Here is a 17,229-nt window from a genome sequence, read left to right as displayed (position 1 = left end):
GATGATAAAACAAAATTAAAAAGATGTCCTCTTTACCCCATCATGAACTACGTGTTTATAGAGTCCGATTTTTGCGAGGTGTACCGTGTGGAAGGTGGGGCCGTATACTAAACCATAAAGGTAAAACCGACGATCGACATCACAATAAAATATCGTTATACTTAGGGATTCACTTCACTATACTTGCCAAAAGTATCGTTTTGTTTCCAATACTTGTTAAGGGTAAGGTTACACGCCATCACTTTATTGTTTAGGGGTGCATTTTCAGAATATGGAAAATACGTAGTTTGCTTTTCGAGACCCATGGTATCCACTCGTGAATGGAAATGCCCCCCCCCCCCACGAATAAACGACGCAATGGTTCTTTTATTTACTTGCAGCATCAATAAACACGGAGCAAAAACTTTGGGCTAATTGGCTATCCACAAGCGCGCGCATGCGTAATTCACAGGATCAAAACCTGATGATCAAAACACTAGCGCATTTCCGTCTTTCAATAATACGAACTGATATGTTTACACGCCAACTTCTTATTCAAAGTGGGCGGGTTATCAGTCATTTGAGGCGTTTTAGTAGTCAAATTTCAACAGCCATGGTTGTCAAAGTGAACGTAATTTATTGGTAAGAGAATTTCATATGTTAATCACTTTATACGGTACATCTCTCTCGGTCAGAAACTAATATTCTGTGGGTGGCACTGTGCTGATAATTAGTATTACCACGATGATGATATCGGTGGCACCATGTACGTCCATGCAGGCACCTTATTGCCGACCGTGTACGGTGCAGTGGTGGCAGGAAAGTTGGGCTGAAGAAAGTTAATGGGGGACTTTAACCTAGTCTTGAGCCTTGAGGACTCCATGATAATGTGTTTTTTAATCATCATGGAGTCCTCAAGACTAGGTTTGACCAAAGGCAAGTAGAAACTGAATATTCTGAACTTGTTTTTAACTGAGAGTCTATACTATAGAGTGGGGGGGGGGGGCATGGGCTATGAATAATAAGTGTGCTAAAATTATTTACAAGAATCCAAACATGTCAAAATTTGTTCACATGACTGTGTGTTTCTAATTTTTACTGTGTTTTTTTTTCTAAAATATAATTAAGTCTGACTTTGATCAGTCTTTATATCCTGGGGGGGCACTCGACCAAAAAAGTGGTGGGGGTGTGCCGCGGGCGAGACAAAAAACGGAGACGTTGGAGCGGGCTTATTGTAAAAAGGAGGGTCCTCGGAACGGGCTTTGGAACGACAAATGTTTGTGAAAACAGGGGTCCTTGGAACGGATCGCCAGCGTATGCATCCCTACGGAACGGTCATGCGTGCATGATGCAGCTAGTGCGGCCTCCGCCGGGGAGCTCTGCGGCCGTTTTCACCAAAATTGCAGCCGCTTCAACGCGATCGGAGCGGCGTAACGAAAAATATGCGAAGCTTTGGAGCGGATTTCTTTCTTCTTTTATCTTGATAAGAAGAAAATGCTATGCCTTGGAGCGGCTTTCTTTGTTCTTTTTCTCAACAAGGCAAAAATGCTATGCCTTGGAACAGAAATTTGAGTGTGAAAATGGGGGTCCCCTCCGCGGCACATACCCACTATGCATTATATACTGAGTGCCCCCCCTCGGGCTTTATATTATATGATGAAGAAACTTATCTTTAATCTCCGAGTCAGACAGTTCTTAATGATTAGAGAGAGTCAAATGAGCTGCTACTTTTTTGCTAGTGAAACTACATTGAATTTAACCCAGGGATCTACCGATCCCCTTCCCCCTTTCCCCTCCCCGCCTCCTCCCCCTTCCTCGATCCCTCCCCCTCCCCTCCTCCTCTTAGCTCCCCTCCCCCTCCTCCCACTCCCCCCCTTCCCCTTCATTCTTCATCTCCCCTTATTCTTTTTTTCTTTGTATTTTTTCTTGTAGCCTATATATCATCTCCACGACTCTAGGCTGTAGGCCTATCTTATTTTTATTGCTAATAAAGTTTATTCAGAATTTGTTTAAATGGTGTAAATTTACTTTTTACTATAAAAAATCTGCTCATGTTTGGGACACCACTGACTGGAAATAAGCTTTTCAGCTTTCTTGGGTCATCCTGTGCAAGCCTGTTTTTAATGCTGCTGTATATGTTGTGGTGCCAAATAACATCAATCAAATAATCAGTTTGTTTTTGCAAGATTTTAATTCTTGTTCAAAACAGTATTGTAAAAAAACGAAACGGTCAAATAACCTAAAAAAAGTAAAGTACATGTAGACTCTAGATTTTAATAAGTGTATTCGTGTCTCATGATGTTAATGGCATTTCTCTATTACTTTTCTCTTGCAGTGGTGGATGAGGGTACGGGTCCAGGGTAAGTACCATTAGTACTGAAATGTAATTTTAAGTGTTGACAATCTTAACCCTTACTAAAATTGACCCCCCCCCTTGATAAATTTCGTCACTACGCCATTGCGCAATTTTTTTATTGCGCCGCTGGCTGACATTTTACTTTCAAGTCTTGGTCATCTTTTGAGACCAAATTTGTGATGCCCAGGTGCAAGGTTCTGAAATTATGCAACATTTTTAAAGTGCATATGTCAGACTCGAAAATTACTTAAAAACCTGATTCCATCTACAAAGTCGATAAAAATTGTGTTTTTCAACCAAAAATCACAAATGTATGATTATTATTACTTTTGTTGGTTTAAATGGATTTATTTCATGCTTGCTTTATGATTGCTTAAGGGTCCCCGACAAAGTTCATTGGAAAAAATGATTAAAAACAAAGGTTTGGATAAACAGAGAAATACATAAGATTTTTAAAAACAATAAAATACATAAGAAATTATATTTTTGCAATTTTTTTGTAGATGTTTATTAGAAATGTAATAATTGATACTCCCACCAAAAGTAGCATTCTACTAGCTTGATAGATTGAGTAAAAATGCAAAGACATACACAAACAAACAAATTAAGGGCAAATTTCATATATATTTGCATAATTAATTAAAAATTTTAAACGATTGATTTAAAAAAAATTTACCATACAGTCTTTATAGTTTACATCCGGCTCTATGCGTGTGCACATTTTCACGGCCAAGATCTGACCGGGGGTGGGGGGTTGGGGTTCAAATTGAACCCCCCATTGAAAGTTAGCAGAGTACAAAATTTACAGAATTTCCAGGGAACATAATTTCCTGACAAAAAGTTTGAAGTTCCAAAAGTATGGTAAGGCAGGTGCCCCTTGTCTGTGCATCAGCGTGATTAAGATACGCAATGACCACAAATTTTACACATACATTGCATAGAAGATACTCAATAAAAAATCTGACTCAAAATGGTGAATAATAGTGAATTTCGGCAGCTAAATTTTGGGCATTTCATGTGAAAGCCTCAAAATGCAGCCTTCCTCATCAATATCCCCATACATGTATCATGTGTAAAGTGAATGGGTGCCCAGACATGGGGCATGGTTTTTTTGTTCAATCTGAAAATGACTGGCTGAAGGTTTTTTTTTCCAAGAAAATCATATTTCTTTCACATTTTTTTGAGATTTTTGGCACACTTACTACAATGTATTAAGAATATAATGAAAATTATCGACTGAAAGTTTTTGGGAAATAAAAAGAAATTCATGTTAAATCATAACTTATTCAGTTAGGTGTGCAGAAACCAGAAAGCCCCCCCCCCCTCTCCCCATACATTGAAATAAAGAAAAAAATACATTGAAATCATGAAAATCAAAGAAATATTGTTTGAAAAAAAATCTGTCCATCAAATCTATTTGCTGTGTTGCTCTTGTTTGAATGTAGATCTTGCCCCAATCTGCCTTTTTTCTTTTGTCATTTTTTACATTCCACGGGTTTATATGTTTTAATCTTATTAATCATTTGTAAATACTAGTATTGTGATTTTGGATGATTCATTTCAAGAAAATCTTTTATGTATAGGCCTATATAAAAATGTAATGTAAAAATATTTTTGTTATTTATCTCTATTGTATTTAAAAAGGTTGGTTTGGAGTCCTACATTTCACTGAACACAGAGAATGTGGGGATTAGACTATTCAGTGAACACTGACAAAAATATTTCATTTTACTCGTAGAAAAGTAGAAAAAGGAAACAGAAAACTTGGGTCTCCATTCTAAGCATATGAATGTACTCATTCTAAATGTCCAAAATTGTAAGCCAAAGCCCCAGTTACAGCTCATATCATCCTTAACATGTATGAATTCATTACAATGACGGAGCAAATATCTCCTCATTGTTTTTTAATGTCCTTTGACCTCTGTGGATCAATAAAAGTAGTGTGTGTGATCTAGGTATTATGCCACATAAAACACATGGTGTGTATCGATTCTACTCCCGGGGGGGGGGCCACTTCCATTCACAAGTGGATACCATGCACGACCATGGGGTCTCGAAAAGCACCCTAAACACGTAATTTCCATATTCTGAAAATGCACCCCTTAACAAGTATTGGCGTGTGAAACCCTATCCTTATCAAGTATTGGAAACAAAACGATACTCTTGGCAAACATTCCCTGAAATGAACCCCTAAACAAGTACAGGAATGTTTTGTTACGGTCGTCGGCTTTACCTTATTTGGTTTAGTACGACCCCACTTCTACACCTCGCGCAAATCGGACTCTAAAAGTGTTGGGGCAAAAAGGACATCCTTTATAAAACATTTGAATTTTGTTTTATCATCCCCGCAAATCCGACCCTAAACACGTAATTTTCCTAGCGAAATAGATACCCTTTTTTCATTATTTTTGTGTTTTTGACACCCTTATCACGTTACGTACGTAACGTGCCCTATCGTGAAAAAGACATCCTTTTTACGTGTTTTTTTGGTCGCGCATGGTATCCACTCGTCAATGTAAGTGGCCCCTCCGGGATTCTACTCCAACTTTATGACTCCAAGACCTGTGCTTTTGTATAGAAGAAGTGTAATAGGTTTATCTACATTTTATAAGTAGGCCAGTAGGCTTATACTTTAGTAATCCATTTTTTGTTGTGCATTTCACACTTTTGGATGGGCCTTACAAGGTTTAACATTAAACAGAATAAAAAAAACCCCTTTGTGTTCCTTACATGTACATGTACCTTCAGTTATTTGTCAGGTGCATGGTTGAATGTACATGGTTTTACAACCCCCAAAAATAATTTAAACGAAAAGGTATGTGACCTTTAAAGATCTGAGCTGAAGGTTCCATTTGTCACCAGTGTCTGTGATATGTTTTGTCTGTCCCAATATTTTCTCTACCGTATTTATCATATTTTTAAAAAAGTATGGTTTGGAGGCCTATATTTCACTGAACACAGAATGTGAGGTTTAGAATGTTCAATGAACACTGACAAAAACATTACATTTTTTTTTAGAAAAGTAGAAAACAGAAAACTTGAGTCTTCTAAGCATAATGTACTCATTCTATATGTCTAAGGGCCTTTTCACAAGAGAATCATGAATCATCATTGTAATGATTATTGCAGTTCGTCTTTAGAATCATTGTACCATTCACACGTTCACTCAAACTGTGATTTGAATTTGAATTCCTGAGCGAAGACGGTATTGTGTCCTTGGTGACTTGTCAATCAAACCCAATCAAAGCACTGCATCGCAAAAAAGAAACTACAATAAGTGCATGACAATTGCATTATCTACGGAAGTGCTTGAAAGGACATGTAAGCTCCCGCCCCTCAAAAGATGTTTTGTAGGTCAACCTTTGTAAAATGTAATTTGAGTGAAACTTAACTGGAATTCACCTGTGGAGTAGAATTTGAATTCTTGATTATGATCAGCATTCATGATTTCTAGTTTGGTTTCACACATGCTAAAATTTGTCATTACAATTATTTTTCACTGGAATCATCATTCAAATTATGATTTTGGTACCTTGTGAAAGGGCAGATGTAGCTCTAAGTCTTATTACAATAATCCTTTTCATGTATAACTCAGGCCTGTATAACTTAATAACAATGATGAAGCAAAAAATATCATCTTTGCTTTTTAATGTACTTTGACCTCCGTGGATCAATAAAAGTAGTGTGTATGACCGAGGTATTATTCCATAAATTCTGAAGGATTACAAAGACATGTACACTTGGTATATTTGATAAAGTGATAAAAGTGAAATGTAAAGTGACCAGAAAAAGGTTATAGATTTAATCTCATGTACTATCATGTGTTATAATCTCCCCATGTTATTGAGTAAATGATGATATATATCAGTCACATATATTTTGAAAGTGTGTGCGCTATTTTTTTTTTCCTCTTGGGTGCTTTTTGATCCATTATATATGAAAATATTAAATACAACATGAATCAAAGCTCAGTATTTTAAAAAATACAACCTTTGTAATGTTATTTTATGCCTTTATGCCTTTTGTATTAAGCAATAATTCAAGTGTCTATGCACTCAGAAAAAGTCTGGAAGAAGGGATAACAAGTGATCTACAAAGATAAAGGGGTTTATTTCTTTATATTACAGCACAAATAGGGAGAATTTTTTTAAAAAGGATGCTGAAATTCTCTAAAGAATAGGAGAGAGGCATCAAAGCCACTCAAAAGGGCATCCAGAAAATTTCCCTTTCAGGACCTTGCATAATTACAATGTATATAACAAGAATAAATTAAAAAGGAATGTTATACAATGTATATATGTATGTACTCATGTTTTTAATGCAGGTTCAAGATGAAGGACAGTGTAATCTGATATTGCAATTTAACTTGAATATGTTTGACCATCTATTTTTACCTCCATTACTGAAATTTTAAAATAATTGTAATAATTTTGATTAATTTTTTTCTTTCTCTCCCTGAAAATATCTACAGTATCGGCGACTGCAAGCCGAACTTGAGGACGAGTTTGGCTCCGACATTGAGATGGTGAGTTTTCTGATTGTGATCAATAGAGGACGATTTCCGAGTCCTATGTTGCAGTTGATTTGCAAGTCCTATGTTGCAATTGATTTTCAATATTTTTGTAGGAAAGCTACTCTCAAGACATCCACCATTCAAACTACCCCAAGGGGAACTACTGTATACGCTCTAGGAGAAGTAACCCTAAGGACAACCTTTAGGATAACCGCCACATAGACCCCCATGTAGGAGGTCTACTCCCTTGGAACCATGATGACTTTCACCCCACTCTACCCCCCCCCCAAACATTAACCCCCACCCCCAGGAATTCGTCCCAGACATCTACCCTTATAAGATCTTTCTGAGAGAATAAGTACCCCTTAGGACAACCTTTCCCAAGGATGATCACTCGGTACTTATACCCACCGGTACAATCGTACATCCAGCCATGGACATCTACCCCTAGATATTCAATCCCGGATATATACCCGCAGACAACCACCAGGAAAAATTATTGTGGACAACTTTCCCCAGACAAATACCCCATACAGTTTCTCCATGAGAACTTCCCCCAAACAAGTTTCCATTGTCAATCACCCTTGCACCAAAAAGGTTTTAATACTTAACTTCAGTTTTTAACCACATTGATTCTCTGTAAGGCCAAATCTGTGATCCCTTACATGTAGGGTTGCGTTGCTCCTATAGAAGTGTTAAGGTCCAGTTTTTCAAAATTCTGACAATCCCAGTAGGGCCTCATTATGGGCTGTTGGCTGGAAGGTCTTATTAGACATGATAATTGCCTTAGACTCAGTTCTCTGGGGTTGTTGTCCAGCAATGGATGTTGTACATGTAGAGGACAGTTTGCTATACGCTTGTCTAGAGAAGTTATCTGGGAATGGTCGTCCTAAGACGATACTGTCTGGGGGAAGTTTAGATGGCCGGTTGTAGATATTTGGGACTGGATGTCCTAGGGGGGGATGTCCCGGGGTTGAGGTATATGGGGGATGGTTATCCTAGAGGGTGGTTGGCCTAGGGGGTACTTGTCCTAGAGGGTGGATGTCCAGGGGATGGATGTCCGCAGGGTGGATCTCTAGGTGGTAGATATCCAGATACTGTACAAAACATGCCATATTTTTGTCCCTATAGTTTTCTTGTAAATGGTTGTTCTGTACTACCATTCTCCTGAGAGCTTTAAAAGTATACCTGATGTAACCAGATTTAATTGCCAGTTAAGATACATGTTGGACCCCTTCCTGGTAATCAATCACATAGACCAGTGTTATTACAGAGTACAGATAAACGTTACCAGAGTAACCCGATTTATAATTCAAGAACTGCTGATGAACAGTCATTCTTCTTTTTTTAACAATTTACATTGATTATCTGTTGTTTCTATGACAGACTGGTGAATCAACTCCAGGAATCACTGGATATCTGGAGGTTGAGGTCAATGGAAGTCTTGTTCATTCCAAAAAGGTAAAAGCAAGTGATTTTGTATAATGTTGAATTTATAAGGACAAGTAAACATGCAATTGAAATATACCCGGTTTGTGTGTAAGGGGGATGACATTAGGAGTCTCAGCACATGGTATAGGGACAAAGAAGTAGTTGGGCAAAAATAAGCCTTTAAAGAGAGATATAATATGGATGAGAAGAAAGCAGATTCTGAAATCTTTATCTAACCATTCAATGTAATACTCTACTTCTTGAAAATGTTAAAGGTGTATTTCAGGCTGAAGATTTTATGATTTTAACAGATTGAATAAAATCAGACAATTAAATCACTAAAAATTAGATGAAAAACGGACAAGGAATAACAAAGTTATTACAAAGTTATTACTTACTAAAAGTTTTGCCTCAATTCAATGAAACAGTTCTATACATGTCTTCATGAGTTTGCAGTGATCACGCATATGGTGTCATGCCCCCACTTATTCTTTGTATTTTATTGTATGGAATCATATTTATTTAATTTTGTTTTCACAAAAAGGAGTATAGTTAAATAGACTATTGATTTAAAAGTATAATATAATCACTGCTGCAGCTGATTTTCTTTTTACTAGGGATAGTAGGAATCATATTTATTCAAATTTTGTTTTCCCAAAAATGAATATAGTTGAATAGACTGTTGATTTAATGTATAATATAATCACTGCTGCAGCTGATTTTCTTTTTACTAGGGATAGGGAGACATATCATACACACATGTATGAAGGTATGACATATGATTTCATGTAAATCATCTGCCGATCTATTGCATATTCATGAAGGTATACATATATAACTGTTTTCACAAAATATTGCTATACTTTAAAATACAATGTCTTTTCTACTAGTAATTGTCATCAGGTTTTGTTGAAAATTTGAAGTGTTGCGCTCGTTGAATTTATATTAGGTACAACTATTTCCTTCCCGGAGTACCCCTTTAATCAATTCTTCTCTTCTATCGCTTTATATTATACTACTTTATTTTCTCTAAAAAAAATTATATTTTTTGCATGATTTGGGAAACATCCAAGATACAGCCAGGGTCCCAAGAAGTGAAAGCAGGGACAAAAAAATCAAGAAATTAATCTCAATCAATAAGATTTTGCTGAAGCAAACACCAAAATATCAGAACTTTAGGAGTAACAGTGGACATTTGAAGTACTTTCATGTAAATTATATTCTGTCATTAATCCTAAAAAGGTGATTGGACAAAAGTTGATTAGAATAAGAAACAAAAACCGTTTTTGAAGTTTTTCGTTAATAAGAAATTGTTTCAAATCAATAAATCTGGTTCACTTTTTTTTTAATTGATAACTGTGAAAGTCTGTACTGGGATCCCACCTTTCAGATACAAGTATGAATTTCTACTTCTTCTTAACCATTTTTTTTTCAGACATGGAAAGCATCTTTTTTACTGACCCATGGCTATATGAAGTTGTAGGTGTTTTCCTAGTCATTTAGTATTTGTTCTTCGCTGAAATTCCAAGTTGCATTCCTTTTTATTTTTTTTTCATTACCGTACACTACAGAATGGAGATGGCTATGTTGATAGTAAACAGAAACTGGACAAGATCATGGATGCCATCAAGGCAGCTCTTTGATTCTTGACAACATTCAGCAACACAGGTATGTCTTCTTGGTGAAACCAGTCAGAGCTGTGTTGCAAACATGTAAATCTTATGCCTTCAAACACATCCACAACTTCAGATTATCATCAACTATTTCATTTGAATGTAAAATGTTCCTCCGGTGATATTAAATTGTATCTGTACAGTCATGGTTCAGTATGAAGACACAACATACAGTCATTAAATAAAAGTATTGTGTAATAATAGCAGCAATAGCAGGCCTGCAATAGTGATAAATCTTAATAGATGCACTGTGACAAAAAGTACCATAATGCAATAGCAATCACAATCATTGCAAGAAAAATAGAGAAATAAGATTTTTGAGGGAAAAGTAATGGCAGATTTGAAGCCAAGAATACCAGTAACCCTTTATTATTGGAAGAGGGATGGCATTCTAGGTCTTCAGCAAAACTTTTTTTTTGTTAGAGTTTTGACAAGGGATGCAAGGTCTGAATATGTTGAATTGGTGTTTAATTTTATGTATTGACTTGGCTTTCTTTCCTGAATCCTTACACAAGGTTTACTGCGTTATTACTTATTACTTGCAAAAAAAGGTAAAACCTGATGTTGATGTATAAAAATGTTCTTATCCTTTGCAGCTAAACAGCTCCGCGTTGGACATTGTGGCTATCCTTATTATGACAGAAACACCCCAAAAGTAGTTCCGGCTATTCGGGTATTTCTCGAGACTCTACAGGGAGACACCAGGCTGTCCAAGATGGAAGGATTTGACTGTGTCAATTATTATTTTCTTTGATGTGGTATTGTGCAGTGTAGACTAGAATTGATATGGTGTAATTGGTTAACATGGTAAAAGGGAGTTATTTTAAGGAAAAAAGGAATCTTATTCAACATTGGGTTACTTGTAAAGATAAAGGCCCCATAAAAGAGGATTGTTAATTTTCCATACCCTTTCATGCAAGTCACTGATTTTTTTTCTCTATTTTCATTATTTACAACCACAGTAAGTTACTGCACAGGATGGAAATACTTAAAAGCAAAAAGCACAAGAACCTGACTTGGGTGTCATTAAAGTACAGTTGTTTGAACTTGGTGACATTCATGATACCATATTCATTTATGTTTCATATGCCTCAGACTCTTTTGAGAAATATATAATTGATGTAGAATGGTACCTGTCCCTTAACTTTAGGGGAATAAAGAAAATATTTAAAAAATGGTTTTATGGGGTCTTCATGTTAGTTATGACTATATTCCTTACCAAGCAATGATGATGTATAAGAATAAAACTAAAAATAATGTGAAAATAGACTATGCATCAAGGCTGAAAATATTCACACATTTTTTTTATACAACTGTTTTTGGAATGTGATTTGAATTTCAGATTAAACGTTATAATTGTACCTCTCAAACCCTCCTTTGGTTAGCTAATCTGAGGTGGGACTGGCCTGGCATCAAGGGCTTGCTTTATGATTATGTCAGAGGCATTCAATATAAATCCACATATTTCATTATTATTATTATTACTTATTATTTGTACTGCACTTTTCCCATTAGGCCCAAAGCTATTCATGCTATTTTCATATTATGTGTACATTACATGCAATGCATGAATCATTGTTTTTATTGCAAATGAAATATTTTTAAAACACAACATTTATATGAACTTTAATAGATAAGTTGATTAACATTCACAGAACTCCTACCAGATTCATGTATCCCAATGAATACCAACTGTATTTAGCATGGGCTGAAGCAACTCTTGAAGATTTCAGTTCAAACACACCAAAGTACAGGGTTTATTTTTAGCACATTCAAATACTTCATATTTCAAACCAAAGATATATCCACTATGAAATCTGTCAATTTATCTTGAAAGGTAGCCTAAGCTTGTCAAAATATTCAAATTAATTTACATGAGCAATTATCATTTTATAATGTGTATTATATTAGCAGATTCATTTCCAATCTTGATCTTGATTCTTTTTCAGAACCATATAACATGTCATGGTGTTGGGATTTGTGAGATGAAGTGCCTATTTTCACCTTTGTTTTGTTCTCTTGAAGCCGATTAAAATGCTTTTGTCTTTCTCATCATCAACTGTTGATTCATTTCTGAATGGTTTTAAAGAGAATGCTGGGTATTATGGACCATGAGACAATATCAGCCTGATTTTTTTTGTGTGTATGGTTATCATTGTGTTGCAGAAGACTCTGTCGATTGGAAAGAGACCAAAGTGTAGAAATGAGGAGAGAGCGATGGGTGAGATAGAAGGAGCGTAGCCAGGCATACGGTTGGGGCGGTGGGGGCGGTCGCCCCCCCCAAAACGTCCCCAAGAAGAAAAAAAAGAAGGGAAAAAAGAGAGGAGAAAAGGAAAAGGGAAGGGAGGAAAGGGAAGAAAGGAAGGTAACTTTGTGTTTTTTTTATTCTTTATTTTTTTCTCAAAAGAGAAACTCTCACTCTTCTTGCTCTAAATTTATATATGAATTTTGCTTCCGCGCTGCGCGCGGTTAAATGACAATATTGAAGTTCTCCATTGTTTCCCCCACCTTTCTCTAACCCTGTTTTTCCACCTCAGCTATGTGCTTCTTGCCAGTTAAAGTTAAAATATTAGGGCATGAATTTGAGTAAGGTTAGGCCGAAGTAAATATATGAAGTTATCTTTTTTTTTTCAATTGATCGCGCAACTTCTGGTCTGGTCGGCTCCGGGCGGGTAAAATCTTTATATCAGTTTCTGCCGTCACCTCCATAAAGTCAACTTCTCCCGCTTTTCAGCTCATTACTAAACAACCATAATTTGGGGGCAAACAGGTTCCTAATTTAAAAAGAGGAAGGTATGAAATTCGTGTCGTATTAAATAAAAAAGTACATTTTTTTTAATCAAATTGTATTAAACTTCATGTCATTTCCCTGTATACATTCATCTCCTGTCCTGTTTTGCGCCCTCAGTTTGAAATTTTGAATGACACTTAAGTTTCTTTATATTCAAAATGAAGCGCTTCAGGATAAGTCAGAAAAAATAGACATCCTTTTTTTATATAGATAGATAGTTTCAATGCATCGCAGAAGTTTCAACTTTTTGCGCACTATTTTCCTTGTAATGAAGTTCAATAATCTTAGAAAATCAATTGAATTAGAGCCGATTGGGTATAAGAGATATCTACATTTGATGAAACGTCAGCCCTTTGAAATTTCAGAGTTTCATTGCTCTGCGCGGGGAGGAATATCTTCCTCTACCAATCTTCTCCTCTGTTTTGGGAGTTAAAAATATGCACTGTTGCTAAATTGTTTGTAATCAAATCTGATCTTTCCAAAGAAAGTATTCAATATATCTTTGAGAAAACCCTTTTCTCGGGACCCTTTTTATGGCAAGAAAAATTGATAAAACGCTTTAGCCTCCGCGCTTCGCGCGGAGTTATTATCATTTTAATTTCCTCCATTGTATACCTCTTTTGTGCATTCACAATCACTTTTGAAAACAAGGTTCAAAATTGCAATATAGTCAACCGAATTGGAGGTACTAGAGACAAGAGAAACGGCTCCTTTTCATTTTAATTTATGAAACACTAAAAGCTTCGCGCTTCGCGCGGGAGGGGGAAACTCCCCCTCCCTGCACCCACCCCCTAGGGAGCACGCTTCGCGCGCTCTGTAAGTGTTGGCACGCTTCGCGTGCATTTACCGCCCCCTCCAAAATACGCGGTTGTGAGATATAGGAAGGAGATTGAATGGGAGATTAAAAAAAATGATTGAAAAGATTGGAAGGGGAAACTGTAAATATGAGGAGAAAGTAGATTGGAGTGGTAATAAGGGATTGGCTAAAAAGATTGGAAAGAGACCAAAGTGTAAAAATGAGGAGAGAGAGCGATGGGATGGGTGAGATAGGAAGGAGATTGAATGGGAGTTAAAAGGAATTGAATGTCAAAGCCATTTAAACCTCGCAGATTGCCGCTATTTTTAATCAAATCGCGGGTATATACAGAATATAGCTTTTCCACAACACATTTATTCAACCCAGTTATACCAAATATTTTTGGGGGCAAAACATAGCAATGAGGAAACAATTTGTAAAAAGTCACCAGTGGAACGATAATGTCCTTTTGTTCCTTTTCCCGCTTTCCTTCCTTTTCCATGGAAAAAAAACGTGTTTTATTTTCACCTTTCTTTTCCTTTTCCCCTTTCCCTCTCCCATTCCCCCCCCCCATTTTTAAAAATATTTTTCCGGTGAAATCCGCCTGGGGGGCAGCTTGCTGCTGCCCCCCCCTGCCTGTTATGCCACTTAATGGGTGCGATGTGGTGTAGCGGTTCTGACTCTCGCCTTGTAATCACAGGTTCGTGTGTTCGAATCCCACCATTAAACGCCCTAGTTAGCCCCCTTGGGCAAGTCGTCATTTCACACAGTTGCCACTCTCACCCAGGTGCTAATTAGATACCAGTAGGATACAACCATTATTGTGGTTGGTTTAGCAAGCGTGCGCCTAACAGGCTGCTTGAAATGCTAGGAATCCAGTGACCGGGAAATAATCATTGCGAAGTAAAGCGCTTACAGTCGTATACCGTGTGTCTCGAAAAAACGTAACACTTTTGAAATGGTTGCCTAATTGAGCATATGTAATTTTATGAAGAAATGTCGATATGTATAGAAAGCTGAAGGACCAACCTTTATATTATGATATGAAAAATTGGAAAAAATCATGCTTCGATGAACAGCTTTCACTTAAGTTAGAGGTATGGAAATGTGCCTGCGCAGGATTTTTCCTTCCAATTTGGACAGGTAAGTTACTTGTAGATCTTACAAAATAAGGTCGATATGAGATATTCATGATCGATGGATCAACAGGATATTTTGAATACCAATAACTTCATCTAAAAACACGTATTGAAGATAACATCTAATGGGGAAATGGCTTTTATTTTCATCGATGAAATATACATTCCATTCTTCAATTAATCTTTCACCCCGTCGTTAACTGCCAATTCATTCTCGAGCAATGGGGGAATGAATACAGAGTGTCTCAAAGGTTGCATGTGAAAAAAGGTGCATTTTCCATTAAACTTCTGCCAAAAAGCAATGCGTAAGGGAAAGATTAGCCCCAAAACACAAATAGATGAGTTAATCAAATGGGATGAATCATGAAAATCAGTGAAATATAGTTTCTCCTGTACTCATTACTGAATACCCCGACTAGATACGATTAATTTTCCCCATTATGAAAAATACGAGACATTTGACTTCCTCCTGCTCGTACGCACGGGCGTCCGTCGATATAACACATAATATTTTTATGAAAATATGCACCTTTTTTCTTAAAAGTTGATGGAGAGGGGGGAAAATTAATCGTATCAAGTCGGGGTATTCAGTAATGAGTACAGGAGAAACTATATTTCACTGATTTTCATGATTCATCCCATTTGATTAACTCATCTATTCGTGTTTTGGGGCTAATCTTTCCCTTACGCATTGCTTTTTGGCAGAAGTTCTATGGAAAATGCACCTTTTTTCACTCAAACTTTGAGACACTCTGTATTCATTCCCCCATTGCTCGAGAATGAATGGGCAGTTAACGACGGGGTTAAAGATTTATTGAGGAACGGAATGTATATTTCATGAAAATGAAAGCCATTTCCCCATTGGATGTTATCTTCAATACGTGTTTTTTAGATGAAGTCAGTTATCGAATATAGGCTCTCCTGGCATTTGAGGTCTCTATCGGTGACGTCACTCAGGATCGTCATGTCTGGACCATCGGCCAGGCAGGGGTCGCAATGGTATATGATTTATGCATAATGCACTCGATATATACAATAATCTTGTCCTCCCGTTCAAATGAATGTGAAACTCATATAATTTCCATCAGAGCATTCAACAGGAGTACTGTAGTACACATTTCTTTGTTATAAGTGAATTAAAGTCCCTCCAGTGAGTTTGCCTCACCCCTATTGTGAAAATGTATCACCCCTAAGTTGTAACACAGTCAGCTGTTTGCACTCAGGGTCACTCCGTGACCTGTGTGTGCGTTCAAGAGTTGTACACGATTTTCTGTCTCGATCATTTAGGCAGAAATCTTTCATAATGCCTCTCCATCAACTTTTAAGAAAATGGCGCATATTTTCATAAAAATACCATGTGTTATATCGACGGACGCCCGTGCGTACGAGCAGGAGGAAGTCAAATATGTCTCGTATTTTTCAACTTGAAATACTCCCCAAATTTTTTAACACGTCTAATTGTTTGAAGGTTCAATTGTATTTTGTACAGTCAACACTCCTGGGAAGCTCTTGCTAAGCTTTCTAATGACCACTCGCAGACGGCGCATACCTCAACTATGTTTATTTTTATTGAATTAATTATTAATACAGATATTTCCGACTGTGTTAACGTATGTTACATCTGTGGATTAAATTGGTTAAGTTGGGAACATAATAATGAATCCTATAAGGCCCCCGTGGGATTTAGTCTCAACTCATGAGCAATGATTCAGAGCTCTGTATACATATACGTATGTTACACCTCTTAAAACTACTTTTTTCTAATGGCTCTAGCTCTTCTTAATGTTACAAGTAGCACTACGTTTGAATCGGAATGATAAAGCAAATATTGTTAAACATATATTATACACCCCTTGTGGTTAGAAAAACGATGTAGTGGTGTAGTTCTCACTGTAATATCATAGCCGAATGTGGAGTATAAAAATGATAACGTAGGTTTCACTAGATCCGGAGACAAATGTAAAGCGGTGTATTTTTTTAAATAACGGTTAGATGTAAAGCGGTGTATTTTTTAAATAACGGTTACAGCGTTAGTTCAAAAAAATTTGGTATATTTCATGGGACATTTAGCTGCCTTTATAAAGCTATGATTGAGTTTCTTCTCTGTACTTATATATTCAAATAAAGTTTAAAAAACATGAAAAATTATATTTTTGCTGGCGATCGACATGCACTTTTTAGCCTGTATCCCAAATTCAACCCTCCCCAACACTTTATTGCTTAAATTTTGCCTTTGAAATTAAATCAACTTTTGTTTACATGTCCCTTGGCATCACAGTAAAACACAAAAGTATTCAGAAAAAAAGCTTAGTTTCTCCGAAAGATGCAAGAACGCGCTGGAGACATGATTTTTGACCAATTGTGCCGAAATAGTGGTGCATGGGCCTGCTATGCCTTAGAGCGACTTTCTCTTTTTCTCAACAAGGCAAAAATGCTATGCCTTGGAACGGAAATTTATTTTGAGTGTGAAAATGGGGGTCCCCTCCGGCCCTCCGCGGCACATACCCACTATGCATTATATACTGAGTGCCCCCCCCCCCCGGGCGTTTGC

The 17,229-nt window shown here is 36.8% G+C and overlaps 1 long non-coding RNA gene across 1 annotated transcript; it reads left to right on the top strand.

Moving 5' to 3' along the window:
* The first annotated feature begins 480 nt into the window (after positions 1–480).
* LOC121418567 lies at positions 481–12,007 on the top strand. Its single transcript, XR_005970478.1, has 6 exons — positions 481–621; positions 2,315–2,339; positions 6,807–6,860; positions 8,235–8,309; positions 9,851–9,947; positions 10,549–12,007. It is a non-coding gene; the product is annotated as an uncharacterized LOC121418567 (long non-coding RNA).
* The last annotated feature ends 5,222 nt before the right edge of the window (positions 12,008–17,229 follow it).

Source organism: Lytechinus variegatus, chromosome 7, assembly GCF_018143015.1.
Source record: "Lytechinus variegatus isolate NC3 chromosome 7, Lvar_3.0, whole genome shotgun sequence".
NCBI lineage: Eukaryota > Metazoa > Echinodermata > Echinoidea > Temnopleuroida > Toxopneustidae > Lytechinus > Lytechinus variegatus.
Note: the sequence above shows the minus strand (reverse complement) of the source record. Positions and strands in the feature narration are given on the sequence as shown.